The sequence below is a fragment of the Lissotriton vulgaris genome, chromosome 8, assembly GCF_964263255.1.
Source record: "Lissotriton vulgaris chromosome 8, aLisVul1.2, whole genome shotgun sequence".
NCBI classification, from domain to species: Eukaryota; Metazoa; Chordata; class Amphibia; order Caudata; family Salamandridae; genus Lissotriton; species Lissotriton vulgaris.
In genome coordinates, this window is record NC_141696.1 from 1,245,809,315 (window position 1) to 1,245,831,143 (window position 21,829).

The following is a 21,829-nucleotide window of genomic DNA, read 5'->3' on the forward strand; positions in this document are numbered from 1 at the left end:
TGGGATGATAAAACCTCGCAGACCCTCTTGACGTGAAGCGTCCCCTTGGAAAAAGAAGAGGCAGAAATCAGCCAGTCATCCAGATAAGGAAAAACCCTGATCCCCCCTCCCTGTGGAGGACACCCACCAAAGGGGCCAAAACCTTAGTAAAAACCCTCGGGAGAGGACAAACCAAAGGGAAGTACCTGGAACTGGCATGGAGACCCCCTACGCAGAACCAAAGGAAACTCTGAGAGGATGGGTGGACAGGCACATGGAGGTAGGCGTCCAGAAGATCCAGGGATGCAATCACCTCTCCCTGAAACAGCAGTGGTCGAATCTCCTGCAGAAATAGCATTTTGAATTTAACATGGGGAATGAATGAATTAACCTGCTTCAAGTCCAGAACAAGATGAAAGTCCCCAGACACCTTCCTAACCAAGAACAGGATGGAATAGATGTCTCTTCCCCTCGGAGGCACAGGACCAGGCCGAATAGCCCGTTGCCTTGAAGATCCTGAATGCCGGCCATCAGGGCCACCCACTTCACAGGAGAGGAAGGCAGTGGAGTGGAGTGGAAAGCGTCTGGAGGAGCGGATCTGAGCACAATGGAAAAACCATCCCGACAATTTCGATGAGCTCACAAATCCGTGATGGATCTTTCCCAAGCAGAGATGAAAAGGCGCCGGCGTCCACCCAGAGGAGCAGGCTTTGGCGGGACCAAAAGATAGTCAGGACTTAGGGGCAGAGGAAGAGACCGAGATTTGTTGAAGGACGGGGTGCCCGGCCGCGACCCCTTCTTTGAAAGGGCACACCGCCCCTAGCAGCAGACGTGGAAGAGAATGCCCTCTGGGGACCACAAAAACACCCCCTGCGTGAACGGATGGATGCCAACAGCTTACTGTCTTCCGCAGATTTCTTAACCATGTCCTCCAAGGACGCGCCAAACAGTTTCAACCCGAAAAAGGGATCTTCATTAGGAAATCCATCTGGGCAGCATCAGCCTTCCAGTGGCGAAGCCAGACCTGGTGCGGTGTTTGAATAGCAGCACCACTAGCCATGGCCCCCAAGGTATCAAAAGAGATGTCCGACAGAAGACAAAGTCTGTTGCTCCATCAGCGCCAAGGTAGGCACCACATCGGCCCCCTTGGTCCAGCAGCTCCGCCAAAGATTGCGAGTCCTTCAATAAAGACTGGACTGTGTATGACAAGTATGTTGAAGCACGGATGGAAAAGTTAGCTGCCGCACCGTCCCATTTGGCCGCAGCCTCCACTCGTTTGTCGACCGGGTCGAAGGAGAAGCATCCTCGGAGATGATGGAGCCCTGAGTGGCCAGACCAGCCATTAGAGAGTCCACTTTCACGGAGGGAGGGAACTCCTTAGCGAAGTCGTGGATGGTGTAGCACTTCGCCAGATACTGAGGAAAGGCCTGTTTATCGACTTCCTGCCACTCATTCTCAAGAACCTTCCTAATGGAAGAATTTAGAGGAAGGGACTTAGGCTCCTTGCACTGGTACTGCAAGAAGAAATCATCCGAAAGGAAACGCCATGTTATCCTTGATGTGTTGTAGGACATCACACTGTTCTGCCCCTGGACATACCGACCTCGGAGGTCCTCATCCTCCCCATCGACATCGGAGACTGAGAGGGGAGTCCATGCGTGGATGTTTGGGGGAAGAGGGACCCTGCCCCCCTTCGCGCTTATCAAGGGCCACCAACACCGCAGCCTGGATCTTAGCCTGGATGGACTGTCAAGATAGGGCCTCAGTGGGGACCTGTGAGCTAGTGCCCGCCATCACTGGAGGATCCACCCCCTGCTCCATGACTAAGACAGCAGGAAACTCCACCCACAGGAAAAACCTCAGTGCGACAGCGACAAACCACAGAATGTCCCAGTCAAAGCCTGTGACTTAACAAATAGGCAAAAAATGCCATAGGAAAATGCCCAGGGAACTGCAGACGCCCCACGGCACCAAGTAGATAAGCAACTGGCCGTGCGGGAAGGCCAAACACGCCAGGACCCTCCCTGCAGGAGGCCAGACACAAAATGCGGAAAGCCTCCAACCCTCCCCACCCCCACACCCCGTAAGCATCGCTACCCGGCAGGCAGAGCTCCCGTCCCCCGCAGCCGTCCCCCTATTAACCCTTGGCTCGATATAGCAGAGCCTAACCACCCCATAGATGAGGAAACGGGGGAAGGAAGAGGGAGGATCCACAAGCTTTTGTCTCTTCATCTATCCACTCCGTTATTGATACATTTGAAAGTATTATTTAGATGAAACGGTCTCTTCATCTATCCCTTCCGTTAGGAATATAATGTTTCGCATATATTTTTGCTGAAAATGTTGGCTCTTAATCTATCCACTCCTTCATGCAAAATGTCATTGTTTAAGAGATGAGTTTGTATTCATTACATTTTTTGCTGATGTTTTCTCTCTCTTTGTGGGTTTCCATTATTTGCATCTGTGACTGTAAGCAATGAACATGTATTTATTTCGTAAATAATTGAGATAAAGGTTTATAAACTTTACTGAGTGTCTAGTGAATATTTAGCTAACTGAAGGGTTAAGCTAGATGGTAAAATCATTATCATCAACTATTCAACTAATTGGTCCATCGACCAAATAGAAGGAAAGTTTATTAATTAACTTAGTAGAGGTTCTAATGATGTCATACACGATTTACAGAAAGGAAATTATTGAAAATGAAGAAATTGACCCCAGTGCATCAGGGATTTTCAGGTTGAACGTGTATTGGCCATTGTAATAGTAGGAAATAGAGTATTGATCCCTAATCAGGTATTGACCTCGCGCTGGATCACCAACAAGCGGCAAATACCCATGTTTCTATTGGGTGTTTATTTTTCTCATCTGGTGACCAAACAGATTACAGCCCACAGCAGTGTCATATGTTTCTGCGAAGGGAAACAAACTATCTAAAAGGTAGTGTAGTGTTTGCACTTCAAAGTATCACTAAATCATGTAATAATGCATATTTATTTCAAATCATTTTATTGATTTTAATTAACAGATACATCAGTCTTACTGTCCCAAGGATAGGCAAACTTTGACTGTGTTACAGTCATTACAGGTATATGGGTATATGCCTAGCTAAACCCCTCCTCGTGGCTTGCAGGAAAAGAGAAGAAAAAAAAGGAAGGGATAGGGTGATAGAAAGAAAGAGACAGGAAAGAAAGGGGTGAAAGCCAGGTACGGGAAAGGCTCTATAGCGGCGAGTCTGACTGGGGCTATAGTCAACTGACATCCCATTTATATTAAGTGCAGACACTACTATTAGCATCGCCTCTGTAAAAAAAAACATGAGACAATAGATCTAAAATGCAGAAACTGGAAAAGCAACTTACTTAACAGCTTAGCAAGAGGCAATAAACCCATGACTAATGAAAACAATGAGCTTTCTCTGGCTGGCAGGCTGAAAAGTAGCAGGGCATGTGGTGTGAAAATGAAATAGGCAAAATGAGATATTTTGCCGTACATTAAGCCTTCCAAAAATCTCTGCTCACAGCAAAAATCTAGTATCTTGCATGTCACATCGAACTCAATTGAGAAACATTTATATTCAGTGACTCCAATTTCCTAAGTAAAGATGACTACTTTTAAAGCGGATGGGCACATTGTGCAAATGTCATATACAGTCACTCAAAGTGAGGAGCAACAATGACTGAAGTGAGATGACCCGCTGTCCTATGCTATATGCTGTGGTGGGCGGAAGCAAAAAGGTAACTGACAGCTGAACAGACCAATGGAAAAAGAGAGTAAACCAAAGCACCTCTATGTATGTAGAAATATTTTGGTAAAAGTGTTGTCTGGTGAGACAGTTAAAGCGGTCTCAAAGGCCTGACCTAAACAAGCATTGGCATAGCCAATAGGTCTCTCTTTTGGGACATTATAAGTGTTTAGCCATGCAACACTTGATGTTGTTGCACCAAGGATATAGTGCTGGATAACTAAACACTTATAAGGTTCCAAAGGCAAGATCTATGGGCTATGCCAATGCTGGTTTTGTTCAGTTATGGCTACACTGTCCTGTAATCCGCCTCACAGCTCTCTAATGAAGCCCGGAGTGTCAGTGAATGCAAGACTCCTTCCTCATCTGTCTCCAGACTCATGCCTAATTATGGCGCTTATTTTTTTTAAAAACGGAAAGAATGAAGGGGAAGCAAAGGAAATAAATAAAAAACACCGACTAGGAGATCGTAAGGAGACAGAGCAGAGGAGGAAACACTACAGGGAAACTGCTGTCGGAGAAAGATTATAAAGTCAGATGACAGAACTGTGCGTGCAACAGGAGCGAGGAGTGTATGAAATAAAGTGGGGTGAGTGGGATGAAGAGAACATAGACGAGGATGGGGATGCCAAAAAAGAACTAGAACCCACAAACTTTGCATCAGGGCTCATAGATACTGCAAGATTTGTGCTAAGTCGAAGTACATAACGTGTATAATAATTTCGTAACAAAAAAGCACATTTTATGTCCCACTGCAAAAGATTTTGTTTCCTTTATCTGACCTTTACCAAACTTAGAATGAACATTGTTATGTGTTCAAACATGGCCTGGATAAGCTTGGCGTAGATTGGTTAAAAATAACAAGAACCCAAACGCAACAGGAAAGCAATATACATTAAAAAGCCACGCGTCAATATGTTTTTGCTTTCAGATTAATCAAAACCCGCGTTCCAAACAAATGAAGGGGTGAATCTGGAGGGAGAAATTCTGACTGAAAATAAACAAGCTAAGATGTGACATGAGTAACAGATCACTTCACACGTTTGTGTGGGCACTGTGCACAGCCAGAGAAAAAAAAAAAAAAGAAATTCACACCGTGCAAAAGAAGAAGGTAAAGAGTTTAGACAATGTTTAGACAATAATAAAAGCAAAATTCTCAGAGACAATCATTGATGGCAAACAAGGTGTGCTTTCCTGCCGCTGTCAAACATTAAAGGCTAATTGCATTTTTCTGTACGAGGCATCTGTCCTAATCCCGCATCAGGGATTTCTGAATTGAATGGGGATGCTTTGGGGAGTTGTAATGTGCGCGCCGCACACTGAAAATCCTCTCAGCGCATGAACCCTGCACACCCACTGACGTGCACACTGCACAGCCAGCTGCTTCACTCTGCTGTCAACGTCAAGCACAACACGTCACTTTAATAAAGGTTACCCCTGAAGTCAGGGAGTAGTATAAAACAAGCATTGGCCGCGCGGCTATGAAAGTGACAGTGATCAAGCGTGGCGGAGGAAAGTCACATGGTGGTTACTCGCGTGCACGCTCACGAGCACGCAAGCTTCAGGCCACAGGTAGCACTTTGAAAACCCATACACTAAATGTCTAGGCCAGGCTAGCACATGCGCTTGATCAGGCGAGACCTAAAAAAGGAAACACTTCCAGGGTCAAAGACTGCACATGCTTGAAGTTACACAAAAACCATTATAGACAACTGTACAAAACAACAATTCTTGTCTTTTCTTTCTTCTCTAGCTATTTAGAACCTGGGTAGTTAGGCTGATGTCTTGTTCCATTTTTGTTTACTTACTTTGTCGTATGTCAGAGCCATGTTTGAATGATCAAGGCTTCCACTATGGTGTAACATTTATAATAGGTTTCATTGGTGTGTCATTGGGGAGTCTTAGCTTTGACTTAATAGTAACGCTCTCGCTGCATTCCTTATAGGCCATGGTAATTTCCTGCCCCCGAGAGCAGACTCACTTGTAGTGGCGGCATTCTAAAATGATTGCCTGCTTGCAGGACTTTCTCGCTGGAGGTGCAGATATGCATGTTATCTAGAAATTGTTACAAGGGTAACATATCTATAAGGGCCGATCTTGTTCCCTTTAACAACCAAATGCTAGAAATATTGTATTTTGTTTTAATATGGGTAAACCCTATACTCTATATCACAAAACTAGTTATTTTTCTTTTTCAGGAATTTTCTATATTCTTTTTGTCGTCTTACAGCTCCGTTTTTTCGGTTTCTTTACACTGATATTTCTTTGTGTGGTTAAATTTTTATATTTAGCTTTCATGCAACATAAAAGCCAAAAATAATGAGCTGTACATTTAGGGGCAGAGGTTGCAGTTGTCTGTGCACAGAAAGCTAAACAGCATTGCTATGCATTTGGTAGACTAGGATCCAGGATTAAAGAGACTGGGGAGCAATAATCTATTGGATAAAGTTGCGGTCTACTAGATTATGTTGCCACTACTTTCTGCTTTGGTGTACAGCAAGCATCACCACAACTCAACAACGACAAAACACTATAACTAAAGCAACAAAGGAAAACTCCTGAAATAGAACTGCTCAATTATTATACTAAAATTACAACATAACAACACTACCACTGCAGGGGTGAAAATTTAAAGGGAGGTATGCAGCAGCTTGTGCCTTGCCACTTCAGGTCTCACTGCTTTTCTTCATTGCGATGAGGATGTCAGCAACCAGAGACCAAGCCTGACTAACCCTGCGGGGTGAAGACTAGCCTGGGAATAGTACAATAAATGGTAAGGCTCTACAAATGATTGCTTAAAGCTGTGCAATCAAGGCCTTACAGTGATGGGCTAGATTAGATATGTATTTTTTATTTCTTTATTGGTATGCTTGCTATTGTTTAACGTTTAAACAAGATAAACATGTTCATTATCACTTGTTCACAAGGAATATGCATTTTAACATGTCTGGTGACCGGTGTTGCCATGACATAATAGCCTTACCCAATCCCATCTGATTCGACATAGTGGTGTACATAACCGTAACTTCAAGTATCTTGAGCAAAGAAACTGCCTGTCCATGGGCTGGAGGGGTAGTCTACCATGCAAGCAGGCCTCCGCCTCCAAGGTATCCCTGTTCCATGTGTGCTGTGGGCGACAGGCAGCACCCTCAAGGAGAAGCTGCCGAGGGTGAATGGGGGGGAGAGGGAGGGATGGGGGGAGAGGGAGGGATGGGGGGAGGGGAAGAGGGAGGGATGGGGGGGGAGGGGGCGAAGAGGGGGGGGGGCGGAGAGGGGGGGGGGGGAAGAGAGCTCTTTGACTGAATCATTGCAGGGAAAGGGGTTAGGGAGTTCCCCATCAGATACGCCTATAGAGGGTCCCATATGTCCCATGGTCGAGAGCAATAATTCGCATAGGTGGTCAGCTGGTCTTTACAGTAAATAAGGTCTTACTTCCAGTAGCCGCGCTAATTACTCCACACTCCCAAGCCAGGTGAAGAAAGTCAGCTCTCGGTGCCCCACGACTGGTGCACCTGTCATCTGATCGCATGTGATATGTATGCATCCTGGGAGGGGTGTAATAAGGCCGGTATAAAACTGTAAAGTGTTTAATGTGTAGTCAGCCACTAGCCACTATGCGGCCGGTCTGTTGGCAGCAGTAGAGCCATTATTTATCAGTGAGTGGGGTCCCCAATTCATTGCCCCACATGAAGCCTAAACCCCCATTTACTTCTGTGTTCCATCTGTGCATTGTGATATAGTGTGGAGACTAAGTTTAGGAGTCAAAGACTGTAGTAAAACATGCAAAGTATGGAGTGTGGTGGGGATTCTGAGGGAAGTCGGGAGTGACTGCCCTTACATTATGGTGGAACCTGATATATAGGAACACCTCCAGGGGAGTGGCCACTTCACCTGCAAAAGAGGTAATCCCGGGTAACGAACACTCCCTAAGCATATAGGCCTCCCCAGGTAGTGACTCCCACCTTCTGAAGCATATTCCGGCCTGCCGTCTCATATGTCACTGGGAGCAAGTGATAAGGCACCAGGAGGAGTGGAGAATAGAGGATAGGCGTATTTAGTCACGTAGCCAACTGGTTTCAGGCCATGTTGCCTTTCTCTACGGCCAGTGTGGCATGAAGAGGGGCGGTCGGAACCTATATGCAGCGAAGTGGGCCTGGGCGCAAGGGAAATAAAGTTCCATGTCTGGTGCCCCAAAACCTTCCCTCGCAAATGGCTGTGTAAGGACCTCCAATTTTAGCTGGGGCTGTTTCTCTCCCCATGCCAGTCTGATGAGCTGTGTTTTTAAGGCTTTAAAGAAGTGGTGGCCTGGTGAGTGGAGATATGGAGAAATAAGCAGAGAAGCTTTGGTAAGATTATCATTTTCATCTGAGAGATGCAGCATGCAACAACAGAGGCAGGGAGAAGCAGCGGGTGATGGAGTCTGTCACTACGTCCAGAGCCATACCATAGTTTGTCCGCAGTAGCTCATCCCAGTCTCTGGCGATGGACACCCCTAAGTATTTAAGTTCCAATTTACACCACGTCAGTGGGTATTCTGGACTGTATCTCTGAGTGGCAGGGGTAAGTGGAAAAATCAGAGACTTTACCCAATTAATGTGAATGCCCAATTGTCCTCCAATGCAGATGAATTTGTGCAGAATGGTACTGAGGTTAGCCCGACAGCGTGATGTTGTCAGGGTATAACAACAACAACAGATGCCTGGTCGGATAGCAGATAGCATACCCCAATGGTGTTGTCTTAGTTTGGAATAAATGTTTTTCTTATCTGCGCACTCCCTAATGTAATACTAATATACTGTTCATATAATAATTGTGATACATATATATCTTGTCGTTTTCGTTCTCAGCTGAGAGATTGAGATTTATCAACTTTACATGTTGGAGCACTTGAATTCTGATAAATGACATTGAGGAGTTGAGATGCGAGTACCTTTGTTACTATTTTTGCCCCTACAACATATGCAGTATGGTGGCACACTTACCATTAACATCGAGTTTATCCCCTGTTGCGCTCTGAATTTTGTAAATTAACACTGTAACGCAAGACACATTGATAGCGGTAGAGAAATTTTCTCCAGTTTAGTTTTTACCTCTTTTCTCTTTCTATTTTTTGACCTGGATCAATTGTCCGATGTTTATATCATTCATGTAATCAACTGTTCAAATTAGATGCCAGAACACATATATCTAGCTTCAGTGTTTTTCATGAACTGCCTTCGCAAATTATTTAATGAGATGTTAGTTGAAGTTCTTTGTAAACAAATGAAATGTTAACACGGATTATTGATACGTTGTCTCATTCTTACAGTGCCCCTGAAGAAGGGAACCCCCCGAAATGCATTGGGCTTATTTCTCAACTATGTCTTCACCTTCATCAAAAAGTTTTTCAACATCAGAGTTATTACAACAAATTTATAATGTGATGACATTTACTTGTTAATTTTCAGATTGTGTATTGATTTCAAAATGAATATGTTGAAATGAACAAGACTTACAAGCAAAAGATTATATAAAGCTACGTTTTGAAAAAGAATTTCTTTCTTTGAATTTTCTCTTCGAGTGATAACATTGAAATATTATAGGTTATCAATTATTCACATTGGTTATACTTTAAACATATAGGAGTGCGCTTGGTAAACTAGTGGAATTTTCCACCAGAGGTTGATTGTTGTCTTAGTTTGGCCACAAGTGGTTCCACAGGAGTGATGTGGCTCACTGGTTAGAGGCGGCAGACCCAGAAGCAGAGGACGGCCTGGGACCAGGGTTCAATTCCCAACGCGGCAGGGTCGTGAACCAGGGTCAGCGGACTCGATAATTCTCGTCTCGGTACCTACTCTAACCAGGGATCACACTCGGCAACTCTGGGCAATAGCTTGCCTCATCTCCACAACGGCCCCCCACAAACGCCGGGGATGCCTGGTTTCACCTTGGAGATACCCAGGAAGGAACATGCAAAGCATTAAATTCTCTTTTCACTTATGTGTGCCTATAGCATCAAGTACAAGTGGGTGGGGTGAGGTGTGCAGCGAACCAGGGTTCTGCTGTTTAAAGAATATATTCATGCAAACGACACCTCTTGGTCATAGTTCTCTAGAAATCTTGACACTACTCGATACTGGCCTCTTTTCTTGCCCTTAGAATAGTGTCTCTCCTCTTTGCTTTGTTACTGCTAATGCTTGTTGTTCCCAGGAACAACCAATGTGGCAGCACACAATCAATCAATGTATTAACACAGATTAAAGGGGTAGCAAGGCTTTTCAGGCTCCCAAGACTGTGCAGACAGATGATTGTTAAAGGCACAACGCTCCGAGGACACAAAGCAGCACAACTATGAGGCACATTTAAAGGGAAAGCTCGAGTGAAAATGAGCAGGACGTGCTGCTATGCAATGAGGGCTAAACTGGCAGAGTGGGTTGAGCGCTTGCTGCAGTGAACGGGGTACAATAGGTATGTTTTCCTTCCTACAAAGATGGATAAAATAAGCATCATTTAAATGTATAATATTAACACAGAGTGCTCTATAGAACACATTCAGGCATTTAACACGTACCTGTGCCTGGATTAAGAAACGTTCTGCAGCCAAAAGGCTCATAGACATCTCTCTCATTAATATGAAGTAGCACTGCCAAAGTAAATAGGTCTTGCTTTAATGAGCTAGTACATCCAAACTGCATTTGTGCATGTCTGTTTTTCATACTCTGTCTTGTTGAAGCCAGGTCTTTTGTTTTTCCAATGCTTTTTTTTTGGTCTAATCGGCTGAATTGTGTGTCGTTATGCATGCATGTATAAACATGTATGCATGTGTGTGTGTGTATATACATAATTTTTAACTAAACCATTTACAAAAACCTGCTACAGTGAAAAAAACAAAACTAGCATTGGCAACTGGCTTTAAAGGAATGTTGTATGGCAATGCAAAGCATTGCAAGTAAATAAATATGTATTTGTGTGGAAGCAAAGAACTGTAAAATAATATTGGTTTATGTTAAAAAGTCATGTGGTCGTTGCAGTGTCAAGCTAGAATTAAAAATACATGTAGGTTAATGACTGCTTTCTCCCATCTGCACTATTGCCAGAGAAAATTATCTAGCTATCTGAGACACTTTAATTGCATTACAGTGCCATGTGTGTTACACTTCAAGTTCAAGCATAGGCAGCTGGAAAAATAAACAAAATGATCACGGCTGTGTGAAGGGAAAGCACTTTTTTGTGGAAGTACACAGCTTCTGCCCAATAAAAATGTGTACTCCTGGTTCTCAACATTTGGGCAGAGCCAAATCCCCTCTCCTGGTGATTTTCACATTGTCTTGGGACAGCTGCGCTGTCGAGCCAGACCATATAGGGTGGGATTGGACAGTTGTCATTCTCACAAAAAAGAATTCAAAAATTCAATATGAACAAGTTGGCTTCAAGGCCAACAACAAATCCAACACTGCCTCTGTTTTAACAGCTGTGTGAATGACCTGAGCAGTACAAAACTGCTTATAAAGTGCTCTGCCTAAAATACCGAAAACAAGGCATACGAATCCGACAATTGAGCACCTCAAGCCACCAGCTACAGTTTCTTTCAATTGACAAGTCAGTCAGTCAGTCAGTCAGTCTTAGATATCCAGGAGTTTAACTACAGAACCCCCCTCTCCTTCCTTTCCCCAATGGGTGGGACAGAACACTACTCTTCAAGCAAACCTTTAGAAGTTATCCATTTTCTAGGTACGCCTTTTCCAGCACCCTCAGGGTCCATTTCAGGGTTACTCTTGTGCAGCACTTCAAAGCTGCTTCTTTGAGGAAACCTAGGCTGTATGAGCGTGAAAAAAAAACAGGCTGGTACCAACTAAACACCAAACATGCGTACACAGCCATCCACCAACAGGGGGAAAGTTACTTTATTTTATAAAGTTAAAAAAGTGATATTATGGCCATTAAATAAAACAGCATTCCCTCAGTTAGTGGATGGCAGTGCTAAAGACATAAAGGCGATATACCAACAGCAGGCTTGCACACTCAAATAAACAAGCATTTGCAATGCAATAGGTCTTGCATTTACACAAGTTTAAGCTATTGGCATTTTAAATGACACTGCCTTTTATTTAGGTTTTAAAAACAAAAATAAAAGACATTGTTATTTGCAATGTCAATAGCTCAAACTCGCGTAAATGCAAGTCCTATTGCATTGCAAATGCTTGTTCGGAATATTTCAGTGATTTATCAATACATTTTTATCTTTGAATTATACATACACTAGGCGTCAGTGACAATAAATAAATAAATAAATAAATAAATAAATAAAATAAAAAAGAGTGTGATGTTATCAGGGTTAAGGGCATGTGGCGTCATTTCCTGAAATTGGGGTTAAAAAGTCTTATGATGTCACTTTCTGCTACCCTTGGCATTTCGGAGAGCCAGCGCCCATGGGCACATGCTCAGATCGATGGATACAGTGCAGTCTCAAGTCTTGGGCAATGCTGCATAGTTTCCATGTTGGTGGTGCGCTGCACACTGCAGGCCCCTGGCAGCACTGCACTATTAGCGCCCTGTGCTCCAACCGCTCGCCCGAGGTCTCTGGTCCTGCTGAACTCTTGGGGTCTGTGCAGCACATCCATAGGTGACTGTACAGCTGCATGCACACGGACTACGAGTGTGACGTTCTCTCCCCGCTGTACCCTACACCTCAACAGGCTTGCCGCGTGACTGTCCTCTCGGGTGACAGTTGTGCCAGGATCTAAGCACAGCTCTAAGCGGAACCCTCTCCCTCAGACTGAGATAACCTCCTTCCTTCCACATTACAGTTGGAACAAGCCCTTCGCAAGTTCTACCATACAGCTCTCCTGCCTACCTCTCCCCTGCGCTCGGCCCAGAGCCTGCCCATCATCAAAACCCTCCTTCCAAAGAAAGCGGGCAGGGCTCGATCCCCCGCCACGGACGCCAGTATCAAGGCCACATGACTCCAAAAGGAGCAAAAGCAGCGCAGGCGGGGATGGAGGAGGAGTGAGTGCTCACCTAGCACGCACACACTGACCGGCGCACACACATCGACAAAGGGGCTCACTGATTCAGTGGCACATTCACCGAGGCAGGCATGTAAATACGTGAAACTAACTAGGAGGACGGGGCAGGGAAGGAGGGAAAGTGAGAACGCGCCTTGCGCACGCTGTGTTCAAACGCTAGCCCTACGCGAGGACAGGAGATGTGCATGCGTATGGAGTGCACATCGCCCGTCTGTACGCGTGCACGTCTCCTGTCCCCCTTCGGCAGATAACCCGACGACAATAGGCCTCGACAAGGTGAGCAGCGCATGCTCCGAGTTGCTAGGCGAGACCTAACAAGGTGGGCAAGACCTAAAAATAGAGTTTCGGCACTAATGTGGCTCATGTCGGAGGCTCTATACTTTTGCATGATCTGGAGCAGTTATAAGGTGAAGAAGCATTGAAAATGACAATTATTTAGACTAGGCTTTAGTGCTGTTTTCTCGAGCTTCAGTAAGACAAGGGGAGCACCTATGGGTGGCCATCAGCAGAGAAAGACTTCCTCACTCAAATAAGAGGCACAGCATGGTAGGAGCATTGCAGACTATCCTATTCACATAGCATGTGCAACACAGCAAGAACAGTACAACCCCCTCTCTGACAGAACATGTAGTGCTTTAAGAGAAATGCATGCTTCGTGCCCCACAGTACCATAGGAGCCACACAGATCCCCTCCCTCACAGAAGATGTACAGTACAAGATGCTTCCTCCCTCAGAGAAGAGATACACCAAGTCAGACACCGGGACAGCGTCCGTCCTCACAGCGTGAGTGAAGCACAGCAGAAGCAGGGCAAGTGCCCCTACTTCGCAGAACATGTAACGTACAGCAGAAGCAGTGCAAACACCTCTATTTCACAAAACATGTAAAGCACAGTAGAAGCCGTGCAAACGCCCCTACATCACAGACCATGTAAAGTACAGCAGAAGCAGTGCAAATGCCCCGACCTCACAGACCATGTAAAGTACAGCAGAAGCAGTGCAAATGCACCGACCTCACAGAACATGTTAAGCACAGCTGATGCAGGGCAAACGCCTGTACCTCACAGAACATGTAACGTACAGCAGAAGCAGTGCAAACGCATCTAGTTCACAAAACATGTAAAGCACAGTAGAAGCCGTGCAAACACCCCTACCTACCAGAACTTGCGAAGTACAGCAGAGGCAGTGCACACGCCCCTACCTCACAGAACTGACATAGCAAGATACTAACATGGCAAACTCCTCGGCCACCCAGAACATGTAAAGAAGAACAACAGAAGTGCAAGTTTTCCTACTCACAGAACTGGCTTAGTAGTGCACTAACTGTGCAAACTCCCTTACCTCACAAAGATGTCCTGGACGGCAACAGCAGCGCAAGGATCCCTCACTCAGAGAACAAATACAGCATGTCAGCAGCATGATAAGCTTTCCCCGCCTTCATGGCAGCAGCAGTGCAAACCTTCCTACCTCGAAGATGTAAAGTACAGGAGCAGCGATGCATGCGCCCCTCCCTCCCCAAACTGCTACGGGTAAATAGAAAACTCACACGGAAAACTGCAACCAAAGTGATTTGATCTACCCAAGTTACTGCGAGCTCGCGAGTACTAGACCTGCCAATTTCGCAAAATTATTTACTGTTAGTGGCTGCGTGGGCTTGGAGGGGTGAGGCTTTGTGCAGAGCACTGTCTAAGAAGCACAAAGACCCTCCCCCAACCGAAAAAAACACAAACCCCTCTGAGGGTGCACCCCCTGCCCTGGAGAATTTTAAGCACTATTAAGAACAGAGGGTTACCAGCTCACCTGGTGCTCACTGTGTGATGCCGGCTCTTCACCAGGCGACCGCGTGACTCCCTGTGTTTTGCCAGATCCAATAGTACATTAATCTTTCATTAAAAATTGAAATGCGCTCAAAAGGGGCTGTCCCAGCTCACTTCTGGCATTGATTATACCAGTTATGCAAAACTTATTTTAATCATTCACCAATCCGTGCAACTTTAGCTGAGCAACTAAAGTAGCTTTCCAACACCGTTTATTTGAATTGCTCCAGAGAAATTATTGCAGGTAGTGAAAAATAAATCATGCACTCCTGACAGACAAAAAAAGGCATGTATTATGTATTAGTAAGGAACATCTTTACAGGCTCTCAAAAGGTCAAACAATTAGGACAGAGTAGAAGGTACATACAATGTTTTTGCTCTTCTAGGCCTGGTGACCAAAGTGCCACATAAACCAGTGGTCATGATAAATAGCTGGACTTGGAACCTCCAAACTGGTGGTTGCAAGCAGCTTTCTGCATGGCTTGCATTAACCCCCTCAGCTTTCCCACTGGCCTGTAGATTTTGAAACCACGGTCTAAATAATTTGGCTCCAAAATGCTCATGGAGTCAACAGATCAGCCACGTAGCAAGTGTATCATGGGCCCTACTGCAAGAAAGGAAAATGCCCCTTTTATACCCAGCCGGGTACTAAAAAAAAGCAGCCATAACTGGGGTGAAATGGGCCAGTCACGCCCTAGAGCCACTGCACTTGTTTCACTATTGATATCTAAGCCCCTGCAACAGTCCCAAACACAGAAAACGAATTGCAATTTAGTGGAACTGCATTGCTAGCTTAAAAAAATGCCCTTCTGCCTACCCTGGAAACTTCGTGATAGAATAACAAAGTGAAATACTTCATAAGGTAATCCAGTCACACGCAATCAGTGCACCAAGCTTAAGAAATGGTGTTCTGTTACTGGGTGGGCCAACTCTAACAACAAATTCTACTTTTAGCATTTTTTTTAAATACTGATTTATGGTACTTCAACATCACAACCCTCATCAACTAAAGAGGAAAATTAAATGTTCTAGTTTTCTGTCACGGTTTAAAAAAAAAAAAGGAATGGTGATTTTTTGTAATTCGCTTTTATAAACTGAATTAAGCCAATGCACTGTTTAAAAGATCGGCGGTATTCCATTTAGCAACATCAGAAGATTGAGGACAAATATCTGGCAACGATTCCAGAATTGTCACTTTCATGTTACCCACAGATAACAGCGATGACACATGAGGCCACTGGGCCCGCTTATAAGTATTGGTCAAGTGTGGTGGTTGATGAATCCGGCGTAGCTAGGATTCTAAACATGCTCTTCTACTGTGTCCACGCAGTACATTATCTGGCTTGTGCTATTTGGCACAGTGCCTTCGCTCTCATTGGCTTTCCTGCTCTATCCAGGATGTCAATTCGACAGTCTATGCTCGGTCATGATTGGTTGGGGGTGCTTGTGTGCACCGCACCATTTTAACTGCATTATCTAGATGTGTTTAGCGGTCTCCTCAAATTATGCATCAGTAACTTGACAGCAGCAAGTCATGGGTGACATTTTTAGTCAAGGCCCAGATGTTTTCATCAGCAGTACTTTGCATACCGGGATTTTTGAGCCTGCACTTATATGTTAAAAGTGAAGCTACAAGTCCCAGAATGCAACTTGATTAGGCTAATGGTATTAAAAACGGCACAGGGGCACTTGACATTGGATGCATAAGTACCACATTTTTAAAATAAAGACCAATAAACCTAAGTCAAACAGTCATCAAAGATCATTGACTGAAGACTGAGTAAGTAAATAAACAAACAAGGAGCTAAGATTGTGCCAGTCACTCGGCCATCATTCTCACTCGACACAAAGGGGGCCTAAAATGGATCTAGCCCTATTCAGACACAACCGGTGCCCCACTGGGTGACCGCTCACAGCACGAGGACACTCAACCCTTCTGTGCTTCCTGAGCGGTAGAGCAGCACTCCACAGCATGAAAGTCAATTCAGCAAAAGGCGAGGGGTAGCGGAAGTGACATCACACCCCATTTGAACTATACATTCACTCACACACATGCATGCTTACACAGTAACACACAACCAAACATTCTCTTTCACATAAACTCACACTCACTTCCAAGCATACACACAACACACGTTTAAAAGCTTGTTTTACTTACCTCAGCTACCAGAGATGGTCATATTCTAGCTAATTGTACTCCATTTTTTATTACACTAATAGTGAATAATATGCAGTTATTTACTATTAATGTAATAAAATCTAAGCTGATGTTACAAGGAAGACGGCCGCTGGGTGAGGAGCTCCGGCCGGGAGTTCCTCCGACTGGGAGCGGACTCTGGCACTTGCTCGGGTCCCTCTCCCTCTCCTACCTCCTAATCCACGGTGGATCTTGTGCCTGCACACCGGTGTCTTCCTTTCCCCCTGGAGTTCTCCGGCTGGCCTGCTACACAACTGTGGCACTCCGGTAAGGCCTAGCACGTGGACAATTATATTACTGGCAATGATACAAGGACACGCCGTGATGGTTAGCCGGAAAGACCTCGAGCGGTCTTCCGCATGTTTATTTCATACCCCGGCGCGAGCCCGCCCCGGGGTGAGCGTGCGTACGTGCGTGAAAGGGATACATTGTAGGAGAGAGCCCGAGTGGCTCTCTACATCCCCCCCTTGATATAGTTCTGTCCATACTGCCTGCCCCGGACTTCACTTTTATGGCGAGGTCCAGGCAAAGTCCCGCATCCGCTGACTAGGCCTTGGGTTAGGCCTCAGACTGTATCTGGGATTCCGGGTCCCTGATGATTCGACCACCCCAGCCGGGGTGGCCTCTATGCTTTCACTCACATCAGCCGCCTTTGGTTGACCGTGCTCTGTTCCCGGGTCCTGTGATGTTGGCCTGAACTGATTCTCGCCGTGTTGGTGTACCACGGTTGACCTCGGGGAGCTCCTGCTGACGTCCAGATCTTCACTTTCTCCAGCTTCCACTTCTTCTTCCACTTGTCGTCCTCCAGTGGTCTCTATTGCTTTCTTGAAGCATGACACGTTCCGTGTCACGACTTGACCATTCCTCTGCGCGGTGACCATTGTCCCTTGGACCTTGACTACTCTCCACACTTCCGACTCGAAGGGAGTTCGGAATTTCCATCCTGGATGGCGGTCCTTGACGACTACCACGTCCCCTTCCTTAATGTTCGGTTCTCTGGCGTGGCGATACACGCTCGCCTTGATGTTAGTGTTCTGTCTTCTCGCTTGAGTGGCCTCAGCATTCCTCTCCTCTGGCACCCAAGTGCTGGCGGTAGGGATGCTGTCCCCGTGGTGCACGCTTGAACAGCACGTGGGCAGGAGCACATTTGGTAGTTGAGTGAGGCGTTTGCCGGTACGCTCCTAGGAACTGGTCAAGGGCTGCCTCCGGGTCTTCCCCATTGTCCACCGCAATCCGGAGGGCCCTGTTTAGTGTCCGCATTAGTCTCTCCACCTCCCCATTTGCCTGGGGCCACAGCGGGGTGATTTTTCTATGCTTGATCCGGAGGGCCTCCAAGTATGACTGAAATTCTCTCCCTTGAAAAGAGGGTCCGTTGTCGGACTTGATTTCTTCGGGGAGTCCCATCGTAGCAAAGACGCGGCTTAGCACCCTTTTAACTTGCGGGAACGCAGTTGACGATATGACTTCAACTATTGGGAATTTGGAAACGGAGTCAACTAGCACCAGCATGTGCCTTCCGTCCGGAAAACTGCCGAAGTCTATGCTGAGGTGTGTCCAGGGTGTTCGAGGTGCGTCCTCTGTGATGATCGGTGCCGGGGCGGGTTCTCCGCCCGTTATCGTGCAGGCATTGCAGGCTCGTATCATGGCGTCCACTTGACTGTCCATTGCAGGAAACCACACTTTGCTCCGTAGTCGTGCTTTTGTTTTGGCCATGCCTTGGTGCCCCACGTGTGCTAGACTCAGAGCTCTTTGTTGGAGGCTTTCTGGTATGACGATTAGGTGTCCTCGTAGGATGACTCCTTCATCTCCCACACTTAATTCGCTGCGCACCTGCCACAGTTGCTGTCTTGCGTGGCTCACCTCCGGCCGGAGGCTTGACACACCATCCAGGAAGTGGGCCCACCGATTTCCTTCCAGGGCTTGGCGAACTTTCGTCAGAGTTTCGTCCACAGCGGTGGCTTCCCCAATTTCTTGGAGCGACATGTTCTCCGGACACGCGGCCTGTGTGATCATGTGGACAATTTCCTCCACCTCTTCTCCATCTTCAGTGGGCGGACACTGGGTGATGACGTCCGGGTGTCGGGATAGGTAATCGGCCGGGTTGTGGGCCCCTGGGCGGAACACGATGTTGAAGCGGTAACCCTGCAGCTGGACTGCCCATCGCTCAATGCGCGGGGGTGCTAGCCGTGATGACCCCGCAAAGAGGGGTAGAAGTGGCTTGTGGTCGGTTACTACCGTGAACTCTTGCCCGCAGAGGTAGAGGTGAAAATGCTGGCATGCCCACTTGATGGCCAGGGCTTCTCTTTCTATTTGGGCATACCTGGTCTCGGTGTCTGACAGTGCCTTGCTGGCGTAGGCAACCGGTTTCCACTCGTCGGGTCCGTATTCTTGCAGGAGGACTGCTCCCAGGCCTACGGGACTGGCGTCCACGATCAACTCAGTCCGACGCTGTGGCTGGAAGTAGGCCATGGTGGTGTCCTTCAGAAGGCTGGCCTTGATTGTTTGGAACGCTTTGTGCGCAGCTCCCGTCCAGTCCTACTTCTGGTTGGCCCTGGTGAGGGCTCTGAGAGGTTCCGCGGTGGCGGCTAAGTTGGGTATGAACCGACCGCAGTAGGTGGCCATGCCCAAGAAGCTGCGTACTTCAGTTGGGTTCCGGGGGGTGCTGGCCGTCTTGATCGCCTCCGCCTTCTTGGGGTCTACTTTCAGGCCCTCCCTCGTGAAGATGTACCCGAAAAAGTCTATCGATTCCTGGTAGAAGGAGCATTTGGCTCTGTGTAGGGTCAGCCCACTGTCTGCAAGCCTTTGTAGGGTTGCCCTCAAGTTGACGTGATGCTCTTCCAGGGTTGTGGAGTACACTAGGATATCATCGCTGAGGTTGATCGCCCCCCGTAGTCCTGACAATGTCTCTCGAATGGCATTTTGGAAGACCTCCGCCGCGGAAGAGACACCGAAACTGAGCCGGGTGTAGCATCGTAACCCCACATGGGTCGAAAAGGTGGTGATGTATCTGCTGGCTGGTTCCAGCTCGAGCTGATGATACCCCGAATTAAGGTCTAGCTTTGAAAATCATTTCGCCCCGTTGAGGTCTGCTACTATATCATCCATGGTGGGAGTGATATGTCTTTCCCGTTTGACGGCTGTGTTGGGGAGCCTCATGTCTACGCATAGACGGATAGCCCCTGGCTGCTTCGGCTTTGGAGCGACAACCAGGGGGGGCACCCAGGGTGTCGGGCCCGACACTTTCTCGATTACTCCTAGTTCTTCAAGCTTCCGGAGCTCCTCTTCGACCTGTGGCCTGAGGTTGAAAGGCACCCGCCGGTGTCGGAGTGCTACAGGCCTGACTGACGTGTCTATGTGCAGCTTGAATCTTCGCCCCTTTAGTTTTCCTAGGCCCTTGAACAGCTCCGGGAAGTCTTTTAGCATGAAATCCGCGTGTGCTTGGTGCACTGGATTGGCGAAGAAGACTAGGCCGAGGTCTTCTGCCGTGTGGCAGCTCAGGAGAGTGCCTTTCTTCCCCTCGGTGATGTGAAATTTGGTTTCCGTGGAATACTCTCCGTTGACTACGGTTGCTTGGATTACTCCTCGCAGGGGTAGCGGTTCTGTTCCCCCATAGGTGTAGATTCTCGCTGCGGAGGGTGCCAGTGTGGGCTTTGGGGACATCTTCTCATACTGGTCCGAGTCCATGACATTCATGGACGCTCCCGTGTCTATCAGGGCGTTGATTTTGTTGCCATCTACAGCTATGGAACACATAGGCGGCGGTCTCCTCTTCGTGGAAGCCCTGCTTACATAGGAGACGACGTACACTTCGTCGTCCTCGTCGTCCTCGTACCTGGGTCGTCTTTCCTGGGCTTGAGTGTCCGGAGGAGGGGGGTCTTGGTCGAGGGACAGTTGACTGATGCGCTGCGTCACTGCCCTGGCCCGCGGGCCTGCTGATCTGAACTTCCCGCCCCGACAGACAGCGGCGAAGTGATTCATGCGCCCGCACTTGAGGCAAGTCTTTCCTTTCGCGCCACAGGTGGCCGTGGCAGAGTGATCTTCCCCGCAGTAGCCGCACTGGTTTCCTCTTGGCGGGGCGTTTCGCTGTCTCACCGGCGGGAACCTCCTCTGAATTGCATCTACCCTTTCTTCCTTGATCGGCGTTGTCCTCGCTGCACCGGTGTGCGTAGTGCTACCTCCATTTCTTCTGCCCTGGCGTCGGACAGTTCGTGCGACCTGGCTAGGATTAGTATTTCATCGAGCGATATGCCCGGTTGTCTCAGGATAAGCTTCCGCAGCAACTTGGACCTGCACCCCACTATGATCTGGTCCCTTATTTCCTCTAGTGGGTTGGTGAACGGGCACGTGCTCGCCAGCCGGCGGAGCCGGGCATAGTACATGTCAACAGACTCGGAGTCAGTCTGCCAGGCGCGTTTGAACTTGAACTTTTCAAAATCATTATTGAGCTGCGGATCAAAGTGCGCATTCAAGGCCGCGACGGCGGCATCGTAGTCGTGTTCAAGCCCTGTGTTGGGGAGCGATTCAAAGAGATCGTAGATTTCAGGCCCTCCGTACAAAATGAGGAGCGACCTCTTTACTGTACCGTCCGTTTCTCTTGTGCCCTTAAAGTAGAGGTTGAGTCTCCCCACCCACGCCTTCCACCGGAGCGCCGCTGTCGCTGGATCCGCCGTTTCGCTGAAGGGCGGGATGGGCGCTGCGCCGGAGTGGAGATGGGCAGGCCCCGCTGGCACAGGGCTCCCGCCTGGGCTTGGGCCTGCGGAAGTGGCGCTGGCACTACTGGTGGCGGCTGGACTGGCTGCCCCTGTCGCATCCGGATTCATGGTGTGGCTTCAGGAAGGCGAGCCTAAAGTCAATCAGTGCAGTGTGGTGGCAGGGCCTGGATGCAGCCGTGAAATGTGCCCTCAGTGGCTCCAGGAGACTCACTTGGTTTTGCCAGTGGTTGATGGCAGGGAGACACCATGCACGTGCAGACAGCTGAGCGTGTGCAATATCCTGACGTCAGCGAGCCAGTAGCGCGGTGGGAGGAGTGTCTGGGAGGCTTGGTGATGGCCCGTGTAGACTTGCAGTGGCCAATGCTTTATTCCGCCGA

At 47.5% G+C, this 21,829-nt stretch overlaps 1 protein-coding gene across 1 annotated transcript in view; it reads right to left on the reverse strand.

Annotated features, from left to right (window-relative positions):
* LOC147698549 (lysosomal proton-coupled steroid conjugate and bile acid symporter SLC46A3-like) overlaps positions 1-21,829 on the reverse strand; it is a 215,363-nt gene that overhangs the window by 165,171 nt on the left and 28,363 nt on the right. The gene's annotated exons all lie outside the window — the stretch shown is intronic.